The following is a 13,209-nucleotide window of genomic DNA, read 5'->3' as shown; positions in this document are numbered from 1 at the left end:
CCGAAATGGTGTTTGTGGGCAGCCGAACAGATGCAGACAATCGAAAAGGAGCACGGCTACACCAAAACAAGTACCCTCACAGACACCAACCCCATTACACGTCATCTCAACTCCTTTTTAGGGGTCTGTACGTCCATGGGTTCTTTCAGACAAACGAACGCGCAGAGAGACGGCTGACACTGCGTACCGTGTTCTAGAGGATATGAGACGAACCCTAGTACAAACTCCAGGAAATTGGCCCACTAACATGGAGTAAGCCAAGGTACGATTATGTGTACCCTGCATGACAACCGCTACTGTTCTTATCACTTGAAACGAGTGCAAGGATTATCGACAGCGGATTTCCCTCCACGACACCTTTACGACACTAACTACAAAAATCCAGTACCACTCGAATTTCCTTTTCGACTGAAGTCTCTCCTAATGATAAGTTAGAAATAGCGATCTGTACGTACAAATTTTTATAGCCAAGATCGTGTCCAAAACCTTTTTGGAAGCGGTCTATTGTTTTTGCACTAGACCATTACAATTACGGAATTTCTGTGATCAGTGCTCTTTACCGACGAAGCAACCTGTACGAGAACTGACATCATAAATCCGAATAATCGTCATCTGTGGACTAAAGGCACGGCACGTGGTCAGAGAAACTTTCACTCGTCAGCGCCATCTACCGAGACAATTATGCATGTCCGGGCACACGTTCATACTACTTTTTCTTTAATATTTGCAGTCAGGCAGCAGTCCCTGCAGTTTGTCGTTTTATTAAGATTCACCTTTTACAGTAGGCTACGTACCATCTCACACTATGTACATTAAAATTTTATGAGTCGGACAAGTAAACAATTCCAGGTTATACCTCGTGAAGCCAATAACTAAAGGCTTGCAGGAAACGGATATCCAACAGCAGTAAATATATGAATATTTTATTATGCTACCAGTTTCGGTGCCTCATTGGCATCATCTTCAGGTCTTTATGCACGAATCAAAATAAACCGTCCAGGGGTTTGTGCTTACTAAAGGAACCGCTATATTAGACTGGTTTCCTTAGATATCTTTACAATAGACCTGGAAAATTCACGTTAGACGTGTGAAATTTCCAGAAATATTGGCAAGATATCTCAGGAAACCAGTCTGATACAGTGGTTCGATTTCGTTTGGTCATCAATCTTCTGTCTGGTTTAATGCGGCCCATTACGAAATCCTCTCCTGTGCTAACCTCCTCTTGAAAGAGTAGCACTTGCTACCTACTTCATCAATTATTTGCTGGGCGTATTCCAGTCTCTGTCTTCCTCTACAGTTTTTACTCTCAACAGCTCCCTGTAGTACCATGGAAGTCATTCCCTGATGTCTTAACAGACGTCCTATCATCCTGTCCCTTCTCCTTATGAGTGTTTTCCACGTATTCCATTCCTCTCCGATTATATGCAGAACCTCCTCTTTCCTTACCTTATAAGCTCACCTAATTTTCAACATTCGCCTGTAGGACCACATCTCAAATGCTTCGTTCTCTCATGTTCCGATTTTCCCACAGTCCACGTCTCGCTACCATACGATACTGTGTCCAGACGTACATTCTCAGAAATTTCTTCCTGAAAATAGGGCATATGTTTGATACTCGTAAACTTCTCTTTGGCAGGAATGCCCTTCTTACCAGTGCTAGTCTGCTATTGATGTACTCCTTGCTCCGTCCGTCGTTGGTTATTTTGCTGCCTTAACTTCATCTACTTCGCGACCATTTCTGCTACTGCTAATTACCTTCGTCTATCTTCGATTTACTCTCACTCCATATATTGCACTCATTAGATTGTTCATTTCATTCAGCATATCATGTAATTCGTCTTCACTTTCACTCAGGATAGCAACGTCATCAGCGAATCGTATCATTGATACCCTTTCACCTTGAACTTTAATTACATTCCTGAACCTTTTATTTTTAATTTACATCATCGCTTCTTGGATGCACTGATTGAAATGTAGGGGTGAAGGGCTACATCCCCTGTTTTATACCCTTTTTAATCCGAACGTTTCGTCCTTCGTCGTCCACTCCTATTATTCCATATTGGCACATGGAATACACATATTGTGTATTACCCGTCTCTCTCTATAGGTTTTTCTCAGAATTTCGAACATCTTGAACCACTGTACATTTTCTAACGCTTTTTCCTGTGAACGTGTCTTGATTTTTAATTAGTTTTCCTTCCATTATCAACCGTAACGTCAGCATTGCCTTTCGGGTGCCTTTGCCTTTTCTTAAGCCGAACTGATCGTCATCCAGCACATCCTCAATTTTATTTTTCATTCTTCCATATATTATTCTGGTCAACAACTGGGATGCATGAGCTGTTAATAATCATCGCAATTGTCAGCTCATGTAGTCTTTGGAATCGTGTGGATGATATTTTTCCGAAAGTCAGATGGTATGTCGCCAGACTCATACATTCTACACACCAACGTGAATAGTCGTTTTTTCGCCACTTCCCCCAATGATTTTAGAAATTCTGGTGGGATTTGTAAGCACAAACGATAGGCTGACTTATTTTGTATTCAGCAGCATGAAGACTGTGCCAGTGAGATACCGAAACTGGTTGCGTAATAAAATTGTTTCATAAATTTACGAGTGTTGGACCTCTCTTTTCTGCAAGTCTTGGGTCTGTCGCAGTCCTATTCTTCCACTTATACATGGTGGACTTGCAAAAACTAACTGAAGAAGTGACATTTGTCTTCTACATCTCGGCAATAATCCGATAAATGTGAAACATCTGAAAGTATTCAAGGCAGTAACAATTACAAAATATTTCTTAAAATACAATTATAATATGACTTATCAGATATTATGACTTAAGGATTAATGCTAACTACACAAGGTGACAAGTTATTCGTAAATACGAGTCCCAATATCTAACTAATTACGTAGGTAAGTACCAATATCACCCTCCGGTCTGCCGAGGCTGTTGGCAATCGGGGTGCACTCAGCCCTTATGAGGCAAACTGAGGAGCTACTTGACTGAGAAGTAGCGGCTCTTCTCAGGAAAACTGACAACGGCCACGAGAGCGGTGTACCGACCACACATGCCCCTCCACATCCTTATTTATTGACGCCCGTAGACTGAGGATAACACGGCGGTCGGTTAATATCATTGGAGTCTTCCGAGACCTGTTAGGGAGGAGTTTTTAGTTAACTACCCGTATCAAATGGGAGGCACTTCCTGTGAGCTGTGTACCGGACGATAGAATTCGGTAAGGAAGTTCAAATACAATTACTGGAGTCACGAAATGGGGAAGACAGCATTCGAATACAGTTTAGCAAATCAAGCACTTTGAGTGATGGCGGAAACGTTCAAATAAATTTAATATTCCTTGTATTGCCACGGCTCCATAAAGAAAGAATTCACTTCCAGGAAGATTAGCTGTGTCGACGTAAACCACCACGATATCGTAAGATCCAATTCAGACAACGTGTAGTCGTTTTTTAACTCCTCTCTGTCTTCGACTTCTAGAGTTTTGACGTGGTTGCATATGACCCCAGTTGTTTTTGCGCCCTAAAACAAAACAAAACAAAACAACCGAAACAGTGGGCGGCAATGGAGAGTCCAATACAAATACTGTTCATCCTCCAAGTGTTGCGACCGCAGACAATGCAGAACACAACCGTGGCACATTCCTTGAAGCTGAGCCTGGCAACCTAGCCACACGTTTACAAGTGCTTGCGACACCGAGCTACTCCCTGGTTCACATCAGCCACCGTCACCACCGCGGCCAAAGATACGTAACATACGGATGATGTCAGTGATTGAAACCAACTGGTCAACAGCCTTACTCCGTCTACTTTTCCGTCGAACACCTAATACATAATAGCACATCCTTGCACGTCCCAGACCTACGATGTGATCCCTGTGAAGTTATATTCAAGAAAGAAATGGAAACATTAAAGCAAGTACCCATTGCCGACAGCTGTAGCAGCCCCATACTAGGCAAACGGTAACTCCTAGTAATGCTGAAGCACTCACAAGAAGAAAGTGAAAAATGAGAATAAGATCTTCCACACAATACCGTTTTCAGGTAATATTCCACATCGCGTTGCCGGTCTCTTTACATACGATGGCATTAATACACGGTCCAGTCCTATGTTCGACGTTAATGTGTAATAATTATTCACAGACAGCAGGTGGCAGCACTGCCAGTAGTGGGTATATAAAATGGTTCAAATGGCTCTGAGCACTGTGGGACTTAACATCTGTGGTCATTAGTCCCCTAGAACTGAGAACTACTCAAACCTAACTAACCTAAGGACATCACACACATCCATGCCTGAGGCAGGTTTCGAACCTGCGGCCGTAGCGGTCACGCGGTTCCAGACTGAAGCGCCTAGAACCGAACGGCCACATCGGCCGGCTGGGTATATAAAGCGTGTCGTGGGGTGGGGTGGCGAGGGGGGGGGGGGAGGAACGGTACAGTCGTTGTCGGTTGTCGTAGTGCGGAAATGAAGCGATTTATCTGACGTCCAGAATAGCATGATCGTTGGCTTTCGGACCAAGGGTGGAAGCATTTACGAAACGGATGCTCTTGCAAACTGTTAGTGTGCCGCAGTGGTTAAAGTGTACCGAGCATGGCAAAATGGCACTAACCAAAGCTGTCGCTGACGCAACTGTGGTGGACCTCAGGCCATAGACGATGAACGACGGCTACGGGGACTCGTATGAACCAATAGACGTGCAACTCTTGAGCAGCAGACCGCCCAGATGCACCAAGACGTTACCAACGCCGTCTCCTCGATGAGCGTCCAGTAAACGTTGCTGCATATGGGCTTCCATGGCAGATACTCGTTCACTCGCCCGTGCTGAATGCTGTTCATCGGCGACGAAGTCTGGAGATTCCACTGCAGTATCGCAACTGGACATGCACTGAGTGACTACAGGTGGCCTTTTCAGAAGAACTACATTTGTGCTCCATCGGTCTGATGACCTTCTGCGCCTGCGGCGTGAAACATCTGAGAGAAAATACTCTGCAACATTTATGATCTGGGGAATGTCCACAGCTACAAGCAGTCTCCTTTTCCTCAGCACGATAGCATCTACCTGGAGGACAAAGCAATGTGTGACGCAGCTCGCACTGTGTGCGCGTGGTTCGAAGAGCACTAGGATTGGTTTAACATATTATCCTGGCCGCCAGAGTCCCCGGATTTAAATCCAATCGAGAATCTGTAGATCACTTCGACCGGGCTGTTCGCGCCATGGATCCTCAGCGGAGAAACCCAGCGCAACTGGCCACAGCTCTGGACATAGCTCCATGTCCCTGTCGGTACTTTCCAGAATCTCGCCGAGTTTCTTCCTGCACGTCTCGCAGCGGTGCGCTCTGCAAAAGGGTGTTAGTCAGGTTCTTGACTGGTGGGCACATTAGCGTGACTAGACAGTGTATCATGCACCAGAGGTAACAAGATCAGGAAAACATTGCCGTATAACAGGAGCACAATAATCCTCATACGGTTGTACAAAATTCAACATTAAGAGTGTGAGTGTTCCTACATAAATCATGCACGTAGATCATTGAAATATGAAAGAAAGTATGGTAGCACTAAAAGAAAAATACACTCATCAGTAGCCTCACGCTCCTGCATGAAAAAAAAAAAAACACTGTGTTAATAACAGGAGTATCAGCGTTCTACATATCCATCCTCAAAGCAGGAAAATAAACGTTCTTCAGAGACCCTCCCCATCCCCCTCCCCCTTCCCCTCCCCCTAACCTCCCCCTCCCTCTCCCTCTCCCCCCCTCCACTGATGTGGCTTTCGGGTGTTAGATAAGGGTATCTTCTATGGTGGTAATGACATGGTAGACATATGCATTTGGAAGAAGAACGAAAGTTCTCGAAACCAACAGAATCTGTAATATCTGTAATACGGCTATCGAAGATTTTACAGGGAACAAGTAGAGGGGCTAAATGGTTTCCTTCTGTACAGCTTGTGGACACTGAAGAACAAGTGACTGACTTACGTTGAGGCAATGAGGCAAAACGAGAGAGAGAGTTACGAAGTGAATTATTCCCCAGTTAATCCAGAGAAGTAGGTTCCTATCTATTTTAATTTAAAAAAACAAGGTAGTGATTATTTTATCATCTATGCATCATGAAAGTATCTGTTGACACCATCACTCAGAAACTAAAGATGACAGAATCTTATAACCTCTCCGAGTAGGACTAGATTCCCTGGATGAGAAGCGCTGCTGTAGTGGTCGAGGTACTAGACGATGGTCGGTATCAACATTTTACCAGATTCTCGACATTAGTGCTCTCAATTCATATCTGCTCTTTCAAACATATCCCTCGGACAAACAGGTTTAATTTCATGCTCTCTTTATACTTCTACTAGAAAGAAGAGTGAATGCCATGAAAACAAATCGTGAACTCTTGGTGCGTATTCGAAGAGTCTTGGAGGGTATCAGAAGTGATGGTTGCTGACAAAGTATTTCAAAAGTTTGAAAAGAGGACACCTGATTCTTTGTAAGAAGTGGAAGACATTTTATGTTTGTTAGCTTGTAAAAATCCAGTGCGTCTTAGATGCATAAAGAAAGACTGAAAACAATGTCCAGAACAATTGTGAAGCACAATCAGTTTCCCTTCTTGCAAAAATTTGTATTCTTTTGGTTAAAATATAATGGTATTGCGTCTTTGAATTGCTTCCTACGTGTATTGATAAATGAACTTTCGCAATTTTTTTAACAGAGTGATAGCTGTGAATATTATACACATTCCCTTCTCTACAAGACATCGCTGTTGTGCTTCATTAGTAACAAATATTTTGATTACTGTTAAAAAACAAAAAAAGGAAAGCAGAATACATTTCACGTATCCAGTTTTTAATGGTTCAGTTGCACCCATTCTTCTCTACATATGTAGTAAATTACTTATCATTTTTAATTATTATTTTTAGTAATCCACTTAGTATAGAGGTTGGTAGCAATAAGTTAATTTTCTTTTAATTTCTTACGTTGAATTAATGCAAGTTGTATAAAACATTCATGCATAGAGTTTTCTCAACATATAATATTTGGTTTGCTGCTGTTGGTCAGTAAATATTATTCTGTAAAATCATGATATCTGATTTGGGATTTATATACATGAGGAAATAATAAAGCAAAATGGTCTGGTAGACTTCATTTCACAAATTATGTCTCAATATAAGTAACTCAGAAGTTAAGGGTTAATAAAAGTTTCAAGAGGATGGAGAACGAAATAAACAGATTCCTGAAATTGTATCAAATCTGATATAGATTCTCACTGCGGCCATTCGGAGAAATTAGGTAACTTACTCAAAACGGCGACAAGCGTTAAAAACTACATGAAGTTGCAAACGGCCTCTTCTTCGGATACTAGGCGCGCAAGGGTACAGGGCAGAATGCGAAAGACGTGGTCAGTTCCCTGTGCCCCAACAGGTAGGCCTTTGCCTCTGCTCCTCTCATGGTTGGCAACAGTCATGTTCTCTGGGTCGGAGGTTCACTGAAATGCAGCATCTCCGATGCTAGAAAAACATGGAGAGCAGACGTACCAGCCTCATTTTCCCTGAGTTGCTAGCTTGCATGTGGATCGTCTGACGTGACCATACCTAACTCCTGGCGTTTGCCACCTAGCAGTCACACAGTATTCGTGCCCAATACTCTGAGGAGAACGTCTCAACGATATCCTCGCTCAGATTTTATCTTTTTTATTCGATGTGCACACCTACATTGTTTCTAGGCCGAAAATCAGCAGCGTTAGCCACGTGCTGAGAAAATACTCGCTCACTTGCACTTCGTGCACGATGGATTTAGTACACTCACTATAGATTTGTAGCAACTATTCCCGCAGTTTTAGCACAGCTTTGGTTTAAACATTCTTTTTGAGTTTTTTTTAATGTAGAGACTACTTACATTTGCTTATTCTGTGGTCAGTGAAGGCTTCTCTCGACTCAATGTTTGTAACTCTTTTCTAAGAGCATGTGTTATTGCTAATCTACAATTCCACATATGCTCCTGCTTTGTCGACGAAACGACGGAAACGTATAGGAATGTCATGAACTCATTTCTGCCAGAAACTCACAAGTACATTTTCGAGGACAACTGTGATCCTCTCTAATGGATTCCTGGGGTTCACATTGTTCCAGCCAACGCCCTGAAAAAAGTTTGTCCAGTCAGTCATGAACGACGGAGGCAAAATGAGGTGGTGTTCCTTCTTGGCAAAAAAGAATATACCCTACATTGTCACATTGTAAAATAAATGGTCACACATATTCATTCAGCTTCTGGCGATACCGTTCGCTGCGCGTGGTGTCTCGCAACTGAATGGATCGTCAAGACAATCCACGGTCATTCCACACCAGACTGCCAATTTTGGCAGACTTCGTGATTTTTAAATTGTCATTCCTAGGTTTCTTTCTGTTCAGTAAAAGTAGTTGTGTCGTTTGACGAATTCCCCAAAGCGAAACATCGTGTCATCGCCCCAAATAATGATCATCAAAAAATCCAGCCAATCTTTATGCCATGCCAGCAAATTTCTCCATATTCCATAATCCTGTCAGAATATAATGGGGTTTTCGGATTTCTCAGATCAGATCCTTCGTTAACATGCTGATTCCATTCTCTTGAGCCGCCTGGCGTGTTGATTTACCAGGACTGCCTCCACATTTTCTGGAGATCGCGTCCCCAAAGGTCGTCATCCTCGTGGTTCATCCAAAACTCATTCAGTCGTAATTGGCTTGCTGTGATAATTCCTAAGGATTTCAGCATCAGATGTGGCCACCATAGCTGAACACGTGCTACATGTAGCCACACTTCAAACCGCGAAGCGATCTGGTCGCGTTCTTCTAAAGTCAACTTTCCTACCTTCTCGTTGTTCGCCGCAAGAAGATGCTGCGGACGGTGAAGGAATTCACAGGGCTCCTGTAACAAAATGTAAGAACGTTCATTCACAAATATCAACAATCACGAAACATATGGATTTTTAAAACTAAGGAGCGAATTCTCACCCACCCCGTATAGCCCGTTTTTAGATTCAAGTTGTAGATCCTATCCGCTTACCTGAGTCCTCTAATAGTCAAGAACCCCCTGCAAACAGATAAGAAGTCAGTATTTTCCACTGTCGGGAGCGGTCGTTATGTGACTTAAATCACAGCCCCGTGAAGATTTTACATGTTAAGTCAGCGCATGCTCCAGCCGTACTATCAGCTAGTCAAAAAAGTAAAGCATGAGAAGTCTCCACTTTACCAAATGAAACGGTTGCCTTCAAGAGGATATAAATTTGATGTTATAAAACGTCTCTTATCACAGGCCAACGAAATTTTTTTTAAAACTTTTTTTACTTTGATAACTGATCTTTATAGATATTTATGAGCTGAATCCAAATCTAGCCTTAGTTTTTTTGTATCACCCGTAGTTTTCGAGCAACACGCTTTTTATTATATAATATAAAAATCCTATGCAGTACGTTAAATGAGGAAATTAATGAAACGCTTTGTTACAACATAAGCATCGTTTGTATTTACAGTAAGCTACTTAAAACAATGATATGTGTTAATAGAGGTTTCACTTGACAGCTGGAACTGATTTGTATTTTCATTCTCTTTTCTCTTTCAAGCTTCTTGTGTAACTTTTTCTACGATGAGTTGCTTGCTGAAGTGACCAACAGTAGTCCCCCATCCTGTTGGTGCTCTAGCGGCCTGGGCAGCATTTTGCCATCTCTAGTTTTGGATGAATCAATAAACAGTCTCCAGTCTTCCTTTTTGTATTCAATACCAAACCCATTCATCGGACCGGGAATGTTTGAGCAGTACACTAAATCACCTTCTTGTTGAAAAAAATTGGAAATTTGCTGGTCTCTCTTTCTATACATGTATATGCTGGCACCAAGTGCCAGTAAGTTCTTTTCTTTTAATCTAGAGCCAAGCAATTTAGCTTTTTCTTTCGTTAATCCCAGATCCCTTACCAAATCGTTAAGCTCGGTCTGAGTCAACAATTTGGACTTTAGACTTTTTGTATTACAATGGAATTCATTATCATCTGGTTCATCCAAATGAGGCTGAATATCAGAAAATACGTCTGTTGGAATAGATTAAATCATGTGGTGGTTCAGGAACCGGCAAATCCACACCATGCCCTTCTGGTCGGACGGGAAAGTGGGGTTAGGTTGACAGTAAACAAAAGAACATCTGTTAGGGTAGCTTATTACCTTCTTGTTTTTCGAATTATGAGCTGTAATATCAACACTTCAAAAGTAGCAATCATCGGAATGATTTTTCGGCTTCCTCCCTTTCATAGGAACGTCAAGTCTAAATGCATAATTTTCTCCTCTTTGGACCATTTTCTCAGATCTTCAACACACACATAACATACCTTATACGGCACTAAAGATTTATCTTGATCACCGAGTTTAGATCCAAAGTACGGTAGATAAAACTTTTTCACAAAGTCTGTAATGTTTCTTTGATGTTTTTTAATCACAAATTCACCGCAAATATAGCACAAACTGACAGCAGAGTTTTTACAACCACAATTATTGTACTGAGCACATATACAGGAAACGGGAAAGTGGGGTTAGGTTGACAGTAAACAAAACAACCATCTGTTAACACAAAAATAGTTAAATGGCTCTGAGCGCTATGCGACTTAACTTCTGAGGTCATCAGTCGCCTAGAACTTAGAACTAATTAAACCTAACTAACCTAAGGACATCGCACACATCCATGCCCGAGGCAGGATTCGAACCTGCGACCTTAGCGGTCGCTCGGCTCCAGACTGTAGCGCCTAGAACCGCACGGCCGTTCCGGCCGCCACACAAAAATAGAATCGACCTCTTTTGGCCAGCAAATGTTTTTCAGCAGTGCTACCAACGTCATCTACATTCATTACACCTCTTTTTAAAATTATTTTAACTGCATAAGACCTGTTAAATTCCTTAAAAAATATCTTAATTTAAAAAGTTAACTGTAAAATGTGAATAAATAGTGGGTGATACAGTACTTTAAGTATCATATTTGGATTTACTGCCCTAACAAACGCAAGAATACGGTATTTTCAGCAAAAAAGTTTTTCCATCGCTGGCCTGTCGATGCTAAGCAATACACTTGAAAATTGAACACATTAAGTGTGTCAGCAGAATAATTACTACTGGTTTATAAAATAATATGTATGCGTGTAATCCAATTGCACGTTAGTGAAGTTAATCTTGTAGGTATTAAAGTTCAGATCGGCGCAGCAGCGTCTTAAGATGATTGTAGCGGCAGTATTGGCGTAAAGACTATTTCTTTCGTGACAGTATATGAATGTATCTATGATGACATCGGACAAAAATTAGTCATATGTTTAAGTCTTGAATGACCAATAAGCTTGTAACATTTGCAAAAAGCGAGGGGTATATTAAAAGTTAAGAAGGGAAAGGTTTTCACAATGTCAAAGATGGTTGTTTGAAGACAGGTACTTTCTGGGCCATAAATGCTCAGAAATTAGTTCAGTTCATTTGTTCTACATATCTCATGCTCACAGGACAAAATAAAACGAACTTATTTTTAAATCGAAATTTAACGTGTCCATTCTATGGAGCTCTTACGAATTACTTTAGGGCGATAATTTTTTCATCGTTATATACTGAGAGGGAGTGTACAACACGAAGAAACATCAGTGCTCCAACAGCGACTGAGCACCGCTGCTGCATGGTGGTAGCAGGCAACAGTGGGCTAGGGAGGTGCTCACATCGCTGGAGTACTGATTATTTTTCGCGTTTTACAGTCCTTGTTAATACATATCGATAAAACGAATATCACTAGAGCAATTTTGGACCGCGCTACCGAATGGCCACATTATATTTTAAAAGTTTTCCTTCGACGCCGGGCCTTGCGAGAAAGACGTGCTGACTCCAATCATACACTGAAAAGAAGAAATTGCAAATATCTGCCAAAACATCAGAGAAAAAGTGCCTGACGACTTCAACGTGACCCGTGCATATACAGGTAGCTTCAAACTCTCTGTATCTAGGGGAGGTAGATCACGTCATGGGGAAAAAATTTTGTTGGAGACAAAATGTTCCCTGACGTATCTCGGCGACACTAGCCGCTGTTAAAGTCTGGTTTTGCACCAAAGAGGTAGCACTTCGTAGACATTCTGCAGCCTTCGTGTGTAATGTGTCTTGCCTAACTTCCAATCATCTGCTCCACGTGAGAGACAACAGGCAGGGCAAAATTTGAATGCCAAGTTCGCTTCTAAAATATCTTTCTCCGCAGGGAGAGACTTGTTCTTATGGTGCTATTGTTGTCAGATAGATTTAAAGTTATTGGACGCTAAATACGGGATCATCGGCGCCCTTTCTGCAAGATAATAATTATATACATCCAAAATAACGAATGCCATTATTTATCCAGCAGCCACACTGAATTAAAACGCAGATGAATTACAGACATTGGCTGTGAGTGAGAAGTGGTCTAAACCAAAGGGGAAAGTTCAAATTTGTGCCGGAATCGGCGAAATGCCGACAGTAATGAGGACAATGGCCAAGGGGACCTACACCCGTAGTGTGTGGTTACATTGAGAATTTGGGTCATACGGAAGGCATGCTGGGGCAGTCCGTACTGCTTCGATAGTCACTGTATCCGTATGGCTTATGTGTCAGAGAAACTGCTTACTAAGCAGGAGACCCAAATTAGAAACCCGGTCTGGCACTCATTTTCAACTTTCCCATTGATTTGCATCAATGCCCGCTCGCAGCGAATGTCTGGGATTCATTTGTGTCTTAATTCATAGTGTTCATAATGGCTGCTGGATCAAAAATAGTTTCTGTTCATTCAGACATGTCCGAACTTGCTTTTGAAAACCGTCCTCTTAGAAATTTGTCACCAGATCAGGCAACAATTGCATAAAGCACACTTCTTGACACTCGAGGAAACTCATCATATAACGTAGAAATCGTAAAACGTCTTTTCCTTGACTTTTTCGTAAACTTTCTGCACCAGATCGTCAGCAATGGCTGGGAGTCGCCCACTTCGTTCCACATCGTGCACATTTGTACTCACATATTTCCGCACAATCCCATTGTTCATAATGTTATCTCCATACACTTCACCGGTCTGAGAATGAATTTCAGCCGCTTTCACGACATTAGCATTAAGAAAACGAATCACAGCGCATATTTCAGAATCGGCGGCATTCTCAATAGCGGGAGGCATTTCAAATACAAAAGACGTAAACACATCCAAT

Source organism: Schistocerca americana, chromosome 3 (assembly GCF_021461395.2).
Source record: "Schistocerca americana isolate TAMUIC-IGC-003095 chromosome 3, iqSchAmer2.1, whole genome shotgun sequence".
Taxonomy (NCBI): domain Eukaryota; kingdom Metazoa; phylum Arthropoda; class Insecta; order Orthoptera; family Acrididae; genus Schistocerca; species Schistocerca americana.
This window is presented reverse-complemented; position numbering follows the sequence as displayed.